Below are 12,452 nucleotides of genomic sequence, written 5' to 3'. Positions count from 1 at the left end.
TCAGGTGTAACCTGAATCTCTTTCTCTCCTAGGTATTTAATATTTTCCAGGAGAAGGTGAGCTTTTATTCAATTGCAATTTAGTAATCTCCATCAGGTAGAACAAAACAAACCCCACAAAATCATATGGTAGATTTAAACTCGATTTTTATCAGTAATTAAATTGAGTGAAAGTGCAGTGACTAGAGGTCACGAATCACCAGACAGGATTAAAAAAAAAGAAAAAGAAAAATCTTCATCAAGCATATCTAGTTTAAAAGTAAGAGGTAGAACGTTATCATGAATAGACTAATAAATAAATGTGGCCTATCTATATTGCTACAAAACAAAATAGATTACAGAAAAAAGCAAAATAACAAAATTGTTACTTTATTTAAAAATAATATAGCAATAACTTTAAGGAGATGAAACACTTGCACGCACAAAACTATAAAAGTTGCCAAAAGAAATTAAAGAAGCCACAGCCAATGAAGACCTCTCATGTTCGTGGAATAAATGAAAGGTCAATATTATTAATTTTTTAAATATGCACACTACCTAGAGCAAGCCACAGATATACTCATCAAGCTCCAATTGACATTTTTAGATATAGAAATAACAATCCTAACATTCATATAAAATCATGAAAGACTTAAAGTAGTCAAAGTAATTTTGCAAAGTAGAAAGAAAATCCAGGGCCATCAAACTTTCTGTTTCCAAAGAGGTTTCAAAGCTACAGTAATCAGACCAGTATGGTTCTGACATAAAAACATGTGCAGAGACCTGTACAATCAACTGATCTTTGACAAAGGTTTCAGAGGACAAAATGGGGAAAGAATATTCTTTGACGTTAATAGTTTTGGATGTTCTTTTTTTTTCCTTTTTGCCAACAACTGGACTTTCACTCAGAATCTCAAATTATTGACATTTTTTTTTGGTCAAGACTGGTGCACTACCATTTGAGCCACACCTGCACATACCAATTTTTGGTAGTTGATTGGAGGCAAGAGTCTCTTGGATTCATCTCCTGCGCTGGCTTCCAACTACAGTTTTCAAACTGATATCCTTAGATCTCAGCCTCATGCATAGCTAGAATTGCAGGCATTATCCAGCAGTGCCCAGCTTACATTATTTTCTGTAAGATATATAATATTATTTCTCGCACTCTCTCACTCCCTCCACCCCCCTCTCTCTGTGTGCCAGTCCTGGGTCTTGAACTCAGGGCATGGTCTCTATCCCTGAGCTTTGTGTTTTGCGCTAGGCTAGTGCTCTTGAGCCACACCTCAACTTGTGACCTTTTGGGGATTAATGGGAGATTAAAAAAAAAATCTCACAGACTTTCCTGCCCAGGCTGGCTGATCTTGTAGTGTGATTCTCAGATCTCAGTCACTTGAGTAGCTATGATTACTGGTATGATCACCAGTGTCCAGTTTATAATAGTATTTTAGTGAATTTTTTATTGTTGTTATTGGTCATGGGACTCAAACTCAGGGCCTGGGTGCTATCCTTGAGCTCTTTTGTTCAAAACTAGTGCTCTACCACTTTGAGCCATAACGCCACTTCCACTATTCTGGTGGCTAATTGAAGAATCTCATGGACTTTACTTCTCAGGCTGGCTTTGAACCTCAATCCTCAGATCTCAGCCTCGTGAGTAGCTAGGATTACAGGTATAAGCCATCAGCACCTGGCAGTTTTATTGTATTTTATTTTATAGTGAAAGTTTAACTTAAAAAATACCACTGCATCAATACAAATGCATTTTACAATTTATCACATGTTTATCTCCTTTGACTATATTAAAGACATAGCTAATAAGTTAACTATATGTATAGACCTCTTAAATATGTATTCAGTAATGCTGTGCTCATTCTTCTTATAATGATGTGGGGGATATTATGACATAGTTGACTACAGTTAACTGAAACTGCAGAAAGGACAATAAATAATGGGAAAAAGGGTAACCATAAACAGCAGGTCTGGAATTGCAGCTCCAAATGATAGCATTGAGGTCTTGCAAAAACATGGCCTCGAGTTTTAATCATGGAACTAGCAAAATTAAAAAAAATAATTTTGAAAGAAGCCAAAAGGAAAACTCGTCACTGTACAGCTCCTCTGTCTTTCCCTTCCTCCTGAATATGCCTCTGCCTTTCTCTTTTTCTGGATGGCAGTACCCTGCCACCACTTGGGCCAGCAGAGACTTCTCTTGTCTACCAAACTTGCTCAGACCTCACATAATGAAACTTGTGTGTTGTTTTTCTTTATGATCATGTTCTTCCTTGGTCAGCTCAGGTGTTCCATAGCAGAAGGTATATAGGTCATACAATTATATATAATTATAAGCACAAACTGTAAGTTGATATTAATAGTGACAAGGCTATACTCATAGAAAAACTTTAGGATAAATTATAGATTTAAATAAAACAGAACGAACAAATTAGATATAAGTTAGATAAATCTTGAAAACAGGATAAAAAGCTTAATACTTGAAGGATATAAAGTTTTAATTTTGGCCAGAAATGGTCAAAATAAAAATATTCACCAAAATGTGCTCAAATTTATTTGAGGTTTGAGCATCCACTTCCCTGTAGTTTTATCGATACTATATATCCTCAAACATTTTTCACTTCCTACTTTTTAATTTTATTTTCCAGTCCTGGGGCTGGAACTGTCCTTAGGCTTTCTCAAGTCTAGCACTCTATCACTTGAGCCACAGAACCACTTATGGAGTCTGCAATGAGTGTGGTACCGCGGAATCAAACCCAGGGATTCATGCATGCTAGCCGAGCACTCTACCACCAGGCCACGTTCCTGGCCCCCTCAAACATTTTCATCTTTTCATAATCTTGTCAGATTAAAAAAAGGCAAAAACTGTCAGAAATTTAACTTTCATTTTAATGTGAAGACATGCAACTTACATGTGTTGAATTACTACTTATGTTCATTTTTTTTGAAAATTGATTTTCATGTCACTTGTTCACGTGGCAGTTCATTACCCATATGTAATTAGAGTCTTTTTTGCGGGGATTGGGGCTTGAACTCAGGGCCTAGGAATTGTCCTTGAGCTTTCTCAAGGTTAGTGCTCTACCACTTGAGCCACAGGTTTTTTTTGTGTGTATGTGGTACCAAGGTATGGAACCCGGGTCTTCGTGCATGCTAGGCAAGCACTCTTACTTCTAGGCCAAACTCCTGACCTCTAAAGTAGAATATTTTTAAAGGAATGTTTCTTTGTATTTTACAAAAGACTAGATGATACTTAATAAAAATATAGTCTGACTGGAAGTTTGGCCTCATGGTAGAGTGCTTGCCTAGCATGCACAAAGACCCGGGTATGTACCACATACATAGAAAAAAGCCGGAAGTGTGCTGAGGTTCAAGTGGTAGGCTTAAGCCTTGAGAAAGTCCAGAGACACTGGTTCAGGCCCTGAGTTCAAGCCCCAGGACTGGCAAAAAATAAGCACATAGAATGTAGTCTGATATGAATACTCCCACAGGTTTGAAATTTATCATAACCTACAGAACTTCCTATCTTTTGGTTATGTTCAGTCTTCTTTGACTCTGCATCTCTCTATGTATAGTTTCTGTCCAAGCAGTCGTAGGAACTGGAAGAAAATAAGTGACAAAGGAAACTAGTGATGTAGTTGGTTTTATATCCAGGTTCCTCATCCAGAAAACATTAGGAAAATACTGTGAGAGAAGTGTAATTATAATGACTATGCATTTTCCCTCTCCCATTAACTAGGTCCATTTACCTACTAACATAGAGTAGTTGACTACACAGGGGAATAAGAAATCCTTCCTGAACCTCATATGTAGTGTTGGGGCACAGGTGTAATTGAAATACAGAGCCTTGTGGCTCCTGATTAAAGAGTCTACAGATCTCAGAGACATAGTCACAATCCCACTGCTTCTTCTATTCTCCCTAACCTCCATGCCTGCCCAGTTCTCATTGGTTTCTTTACTGGAAGAAACATACAGTAAATAAATCATCATAGGAAATGTCTCTTCATACATTTCTGTCCTCTCAGAAGGGACCTGTGATCTTCAGTTACCACTTGTCCAGAAACAGTCAGCACTGGTATTCATAATAAATCTCAGAAATTGTGGTACTTATTTTGATCAGCCTTCACTTATGGGCAGCTATGACTGAATGACAAAAGTCTCCATATACAAAAGGTCTGAAGAACAGACTATGCCATCAGTGAAGTCTTCTACATGGACACAGAAATATGAATCAAATTATTTTAGCTTTAAAAGTGGGGGGAACACCCGGTCTCAGAAATCACCCAGTCTTTCATCAGCAGCTTTATGAGAGCGCAGTCATTGGTGGATATAGAAGTGTGCACTTTCCCTCTGAAAATGAGGCTGCCACTGTGTTTGATTCTTGCTTCTATGCTATCCTATTCACTTTGTGTGCCTGTGCCTGTGTCTGTGTCTGTGTCTATGTATGTGCATGCTTGTGTCCTCTATGATGGTGCTGGGGCTTGAACTCAGGGACTTGAGGTCTTGCTGGCAGTCCATCACTTGAACCACATGGCTAGGTCTGGCTTTTTATTCATTAGTTGGAGACACATGTCTCTCAGGTTTGTTGATCTGGGCTAATTCTGTACTGTGATCCTCAGATCTCAGCTTCCTAAGCAGATAATATTATATGTGTGATCCAACTCAATTTTGTTTGTTTTGTGTTTTTACTGGGTCCTTTTCCTGTGTTTTTCCTTTATACTTCAAATGTTTCTCTTTATGTTCTGTCTGAGTATGTATGTATATGTGTGTTGTGTGTGTGTGTGTGTGTGTGTGTGTGTGTGTGAGAGAGAGAGAGAGAGAGAGAGAGAGAGAGAGAGAGTACTGAAGCTTGAACATGGAATTTGACTGTTCTTTAGCTTTTTCCACTCAAAGCTAGTGCTCTACCAGTTGGCCACAGCTCCAGTTCAAGTTTTTATGCAGTTAAAGTTGTTAATATAGTTAAGAAAAATATTTAATTTAGTTAAGAAAAACAAGAGGGAAAAAGCAGTTTTAGGAACTTCTTACTTACCTCTGGTTTTCTTACATCATAAAGGGATCAAACTAGAAAAGAATATTGGGGAAAGACAGTGTTAGAAATAATGTGGTGGTTTATTTCAAATCAAGACATTTAATTCAGAGTGGAAAATCATGAGTAGTCATAGACACTTGCAGATACGACAACGTTCGTACATTAGAAAGCCCATAGATGCATAGGACAAATTAGAAAGGCCTGGGCCAATTAGAAATGTGAAGTATGAATGGCAATAAAGTGAGAAAAATGCATGGAAACTGTGTACATACCAGAAAGCACACAGCATTTCCACCACAGGAGAAGAAAGGGAATTGGAGACAGCCAAAAGACATCTACTAAAGTTCAACCAACCTCAGGACATTCATGTGTATGAATTAGTGAATAGAAAGCAATGCATCTTAAGTGATTTGTGAGAAAGTATATGAACCCCATATTTCTTGTACCAGTGAGGAATCTGGAGGGGTGATCTTTATAGGCAAGGTGTAAAATTGCTGCTGTAAATCTCAGCGTGCATGTCTACCATCATACAGCTACCTCATCTTGCAAGAATGCCATTAAATTCTCACTTCGGGGCACTCTTTTTTTTCTCCCAGTTCATCCTTTGTGCTTCGATTATGGATTGAGTCTGTTTTGGTTTCCATTTTCTGGAGTCTACTTATCTTCTTTCAGTGCTTATGGTCAACAGAGGTCACATCATTACCGATGTTGTACACACAATGCCACTTTCTGCAATTGATTCAAGATCTCAAACATGATAGATCAGTAACTTCCAGCTGTTTTGTCTCTCTAAGCGTGTGTGTGTGTGTGTGTGTGTGTGTGTGTGTGTGTGTGTATGTGCACACATGTGTGCACATGTGCTGGGGGAAGGAGGACCCGGGATTGAACTCTGGGCCTGGGCACTCTCCCTGAGCTCTTCAGCTCAAGGCTAGCACTCTACCACTTGAGCCACAGAACCATTTCTGGTTTTCTTATGGTTAATTGGAGATAAGAGTCTCACAGACTTTTTTTTGCCTGAGCTGGCTTTGAACTGTGATCCTCAGAACTCAGCCTTCTGAGCCACTGGCTCCTGACCAGATTTTTTGCTGGCTAATTGGAGATAGGATTAATGGACTTTGCTGTTGGCTTTAAAGTGTGTGATCCTCAGATCTTAGCCTCCTGAATAGTTAGGATAACAGATGAGACCCTGTAATCTTTACTTTAAAATGTTTCACACTCTTTTGTTTGTTTGAGGCAGCATTTTGTTAAGTAGCCTAGGTTACCCTGGACCAACTGCCTGTGAACCTCTCCCCACCCCACCAATTGCTGGGATTAGAGTTGTGCCACATCATCTCCAGCCTGATTTGTTTTGCCAGCCATGGGGCTTGAACTCAGGGCCCATGCACTGTCCTTGGACTTTCTCAAGACTAGAGCTTCTACCACTGGAGCCACAACACCACTTCTGGCCTTTTCTGTGTATGTGGTACCAAGGAATCGAACCCCGGTCTTTGTGCATGCTAGGTCAGCACTCTGCTACTAGGCTACACACACAAGTTGCTCTCCATGGCCAGGATTGTGTACCATCGCTCTTTAAACTTCCAGCATTGCAGATATTTCCTGAAAGATGATAACCATCATCTCTTGTTTATTGTGTTAAGGATTTTTCTTAGGACTCCAGTAGACATAATATTGTAGATGTAATACTTATCGGGTCCTTGCCTGTGTCCTTTTGCTTCTCTCTAGCCCATTAGGGGAGATGATCTGCTATGTTCCCCTTGGGTCCTTTCATGAAGTTACATGGCCCATGTGAGCAAAGGTAGGCTGCATGCTCACAGAATCTCAGAAAAATAACCTCTTATTCCCTCTGGAAAAAAAAGGGAATGAAAAAGCTTAGTGTGGAGCTGTCCCTAGGGAAGTAAATCCTAGTAATTTCACATTCATTCATCTTAGAGCACTTCTGTGGACAATAAAGCCCCTTTATACCTTAGTGTAGAGCTGTGGGATCAACAGCATACAGTGATTTAACACCAAACTGGGGAACTAAGGAAGCAAGGAGATGACAGAATGCTAATCATGTTTCTGCTGTGACAGTAACTAATGTGCCGTTGGAATCCATTTATGCTCATGGTCTCTTCATCAGGAAAATCTACGGAAAGCTAACCAAACATCATTACAGAAGTGATGCTTGTGGCCATGGCAACCGGCACAGTGCTGCTTGAAGACTGCTGTATCACCTGACCTGCAGACGGGTGTCATGAGGTATTCAATGGCCTGATTTATTTCCCTTGGCAATAAATACAGCTAAGAGCATTTTTTTGGACACACGCCATGACTGAAAGCAGCATTTGTCAGATGTCTGTCATTTAAAAACCAACGGTAGATTTGCCACTATGTTTGACAACAACTGCAGGATACTATTATTTATGGATGTATTTATTTAAATCAGTTCAGCCCAAATTTATTGAAAAGGGAACGATACCCATTCATGAAATTCAACAGCAGAATCTCATGATAGAGATGGTATAATAAATGCAAATGAAATGAAAACTCTTGAAAGGAAAGCAAGCCAACAAACGACATCTGTTTGGACTCTAATGACAACCTCATGTGTCAGTTCATTTATTCATCATAGTGAAAAATAATGCTAGTATTGTAATTCTTACTTTAGAAGTGGAGAGATATACCCAGTGAGTGTAAGGATATTTCTTACAATCCAACAGCCACTCTGACAGAATCAGGATGGAAACAAAGTCGTTCTTTCTTGTCATAGCCCAAGAGGAAACTGGATAGGCAAGTGAGATCCTAGGAATTTGGCCTGAGTTTGTCCCTCATTGCTATTCTTTTGTTTGTAGCTTTTTCCTAATCATTCTCATTCAGTTTTAAGTCTAAAGAAGTCTTGATTTGGTCAGGCGCGGGTAATCCTGGCTACTCAGGAGGCTGAGATCTGAGGATCACAGTTCGATGTCAGCCCAGGCACACAAAAAAAGAACTCTTGCTTATTTTGTAGAAAAATACAATCCATTTGTATTTGAATAATGTTTTTTTATTATCACATTGTAATCAGGAAAATAGTTTAAGTACATGTAAAATTTGTCTCCTGCAGTTCTATATGCAAGTTAGGTTCTGAAAAGAGTCTTCAATTGCAAAACTGTTTTTATTATTATTGTTTTTGTTATTATTATTAAGAGGATGGAAGAGGTTGGTGGAAGTGGCAAAGCACATGGAGGTTTGGAGATGTACACGTGAAAAATTATCCTACATTAACAAGTTCGTGGAGGAAAATATGTTTTGATGAACTCGGTAGATATACTACAACTAATTAGTGATGTAATCATGATTGATAAATACTTCTGAGTGACCTGGGAATAGAATGGATTTTTTTATCCTGATTAAGTGCACCTGTATAAAGGCATTGGAAACATCATGGTTAATGGTAGAAAATGTTCCTTTTCACTTCAAAGTGTATGGAGTGGTAAACTGAGAAGAACTGAAAACTATAATGCTTCAAATGGCAAAGCAAAAAATATTGACTTTCAAAATTGATCTAATGGTACATGTTGTTTAAAAGATCTAGAGCCGGGCACCGTTGGCTCATGCCTGTAATCCTAGCTACACAGGAGGCTGAGATCTGAGGATTGCGGTTTAAAGCCTGGGCACAAAAGTCCATGAGACTCTTATCTCCAATTAACCACCAGAAAACCAAAAGTGGTACTGTGGCTCAAGTGGTAGAGTGCTAGCCTTGAACTGAAGAGCTCAGGGACAATGCCCAGGCCCAGAGTTCAAGCCCCACAAATGACAGAGAGAGAGAGAGAAAGAGAGAGAGAGGGAGAGAGAAGGAGAGAGGGAGGGAGAGGGAGGGAGAGGGAGGGAGACAGAGGGAGAGGGAGGGAAATGGAGAGAGAGGGAGGGAGAGGAGAGAATTTGGAATTTAATTTCTATATTTTGCAAAGTTTATGAGTAAAACAATCAATTTTCAAGCCAGGTCAGATGGTTCACGTCTGTCATCCTAGATACCCAGCAGACTGAGATATAAAGGTCATGGTTCAAGCGAGCTCGGGCCAAAGAGACTATGAAGCTGTGGCTTAAGTGGTCGAGCACCAGCCTTGAGCAAATTAAAGCTATAAAATATTACCAAGGCCCTAAGTTCAAGCACCAGTACTGGTAAAAAATCGATGTTCAACACCAAGTGTTCCAAAAATTATATTGAGCGAAGTAAGCAGGAACCCGTGGGTTTCACGATTTCCCTCATTGTAGTAACTAGAATGTGCCTATAAATCGAAAAGTAAGCACACTGAAGGTTAAAATTATACAGGACTCTAGATATTCACAGTGAGACCAAAAGAAAGTACTATTAGGAGAGGATCACAAAGACTCAATAGCTCTGTGCATATGATGATATAAAATGATAATTATTGAAATGAACTCCAAGAAATAGAAACAAACGCTTTTTTTTGTTTTTCTCCTTTGTCATTGCTTTTGTTTTTTCTGTACCTTTTGTCTTATATGTAAGTGTATCTGTTTTGGGGAGGGCAAGAGGGAGCATAGAAATGGACATACAAAGGGTGAACAAAGGCAACATTGAAACTTACTATACACTATGTGGAAAATGAACTCCACAATTTGTTGGGAAGGATGGATAGGGAAAAAAATGAAAGAAAAGGAAAGGATGACACTGTTCAAAAAAAAATGTACTCATTACCTGACTTGTGTAACTGTAATCATTCTGTATACCACTTTTACAATAACAAATTTTAAAGTAAAAATAAAGAAAAGAATTGTTCTATATGCTACTCAAAATAAAAAAAATAAAATTTCAAAATGTATAAAATGTCAATGACATCAAATATTGGAAATTAATTCAAGAGAAGAAGAGTAGGACCTCTATCCAGTAATCTGCAAACTTTATTTGGGGAAGTTAAAGAATGTAATATCTGACACAAAGTCAAAACATGCTGGATTGTAGCTCGATTTCATTTAAAGCTGTGCCTGCCCTCCACCTATAATGTAAACATTAAGAGTGGATCATACTGCTTAGCAGAACTTCATTTAGAAAAGAATAAAGCTATAAACATGAAACTGAAATCTGTGACCCATGGCTTGCATGTATCTAACCTCTATACAGGAGTTGATGTGGACTGTCAGCTATTAACGATATTTGACAGACAAATCATTTTCTGCTGATAAAAGAAACTTCCTATTCAGAATACACTGCATCAAAGAAGCCCATTTCAATCAAGTTTTGTGTAGAAAGGCACATTGCATATAATTTTGTAGAAGACCAAAGAAAAACTCCAAACAGAAGAAATCATTTGGTTAAGTATCATTCTGACATTTACTCCTAGAACAATGTTTTAAATCTATGATAGATAAAACATTAATGCCACACCCTGCTCACCACGAGGCCAGGCCAGACCTGGCTGACTCCTCATTCAGATTAAACTCTTGAGAGTGTTAGCAAATCTGTCCGTTTTTATCTTATCATTCATATATTACTAAATAATCCTAGAAACAGGCTGGAAGTTTTGTTCAATAGCCAATGAATGGAGAACGGAAACTTATGCTCAAAAATAGAGTATCACCTCCCCAACCTTATTTATTTATTTATTTTTGTGGGTCATGGGGCTTGAACTATGCCTGGGTGCTGTCCCTGAGCTATTCAGCTCAAGGCTACCAACCTTGAGCCAAGCCCCATTTCCTGTTTTCTGGAGATAAGAGTCTCAGGTCCTATTGTGCCCAGGCTGGCTTTGAACCTTGATCCTCAGATCTCAGCCTCATGAATAGGTAGGATTACAGGCATGAGCCACCATGCCCAGCCACCTCCTCAACTTTTGAGACAAGGTTTTGCTATTTAGCTTGTGTTGGTCTACAATCTTCTGGTATCTCCCTCCCAAATTCTGGGGTTACAGGTTTGTGCCATTATGGCCAGCTGGGCTTTGGACTTTTGCTAGGGATGTGTTATGAGGGGATACAGTATACATGGCATCACCACTTTTTCATGGAGTAGGGAGCACATTCCCAACAATCAGGATGTCGCTTTTTTCCAATTTAATGTGGGAATTATAGGATCTGTCATGGTACCAGTAAAGGGTGTGTGTGTGTGTGTGTGTGTGTGTGTGTGTGTGTGTGTGTGTACTGGTTCTATGGCTTAAACTCAGGGCCTGGGTGCTGTCTCTGAGCTTTTTTGCTCAAGGCTAAAGCTCTACCACTTGAGCCACAGCTCCACTTCCAGCTTTTGGTGCTAGGATTGCAGGCATGAGCTACTGACGCCTCGAATGAGGATCGGTAGTTCAAAGCCATCCCAGGAAGGAAAGTCTGTGAGTCTCTTATTGCCAACTAACAAACAAAAGCATTGGAAATGGAGCTGTGGCTCAAATGCTAGAGACTTACTACCCCCCCCCAAATAGCCAAAAAAGTACAGGGACAGCACCAAGGCCCTGAGTTCAAGCCCCAGGATTGGCACACACAAAAAATTAGCTAGGTTATACTTTTACGTAAGAATTCAAGTACATTTCATAAATGATATCCCTTGGGCAAATTGGGCAGTATTACTTAACTTAAAAACTAAAAGACTAATATAAAAACAAAAACAATTTTACTGGGACCATTTCCTACATGGTTCATAACCCAGCACTGGGAGAAAAGCATGACACAGTGTTGATAATCTAATCTACCTGGACATGCAGGGCAGAGGGGGAAGAATGGGAGATCTGGAAAGCTGGAACTACTGTAATCCTAGCTAGGATTACTGGAGCATGAATGATTTCAGACAAGTCCAGGCAGCAAAGTTCACAAGACTCATTCTCAATAGCTTAATGCAATAGTGTGTGTCTATGTAGGAGGCTAAGATTGGGAAGATCATGGTTCCAGGTTAGCCCAGGCACAAGAATCTATGAGATACCATTTCAATGGAAGACAACTGGATGTGATGGCGTACACTCATCACTGCGACATCACCAGAAAACCTAAAATAGGGTTAACATGGACATACATGACTGGTCAGACAGTGAGATTCTGTCTTAAGAAATAACAATCTCTCTCTCTCTCTCTCTCTCTCTCTCTCTCTCTCTCTCTGTCTCTCTCTGTCTCTCTCTGTCTCTCTCTGTCTCTCTCTCCCTCCCTCCCTCCCTCCCTCCCTCCCTCCCTCCCTCCCTCTCTCTCTCTCTCTCTCTCTCTCTCTCTCTCTCTCTCTCTCTCTCTCTCTCTCTCTCTCTCTCTCTCTCTCTGTCTCTCTCTGTCTCTCTCTGTCTCTCTCTGTCTCTCTCTCCCTCCCTCCCTCCCTCCCTCCCTCTCTCTCTCTCTCTCCTCTCTCTCTCTCTCTCTCTCTCTCTCTCTCTCTCTCTCTCTCTCTCTCTCTCTCTCTCACACACACACACACACACACACACACACACACACACACACAGCTTTGGAGGAAGATGAGTACTCTCATCCTGTTTGAATCATGTATCTGAAGTATGCATTTCATT

Source organism: Megascapheus bottae, chromosome X (genome assembly GCF_031878675.1).
Source record: "Megascapheus bottae isolate mThoBot1 chromosome X, mThoBot2.hap1, whole genome shotgun sequence".
NCBI lineage: Eukaryota > Metazoa > Chordata > Mammalia > Rodentia > Geomyidae > Megascapheus > Megascapheus bottae.
This window is presented reverse-complemented; position numbering follows the sequence as displayed.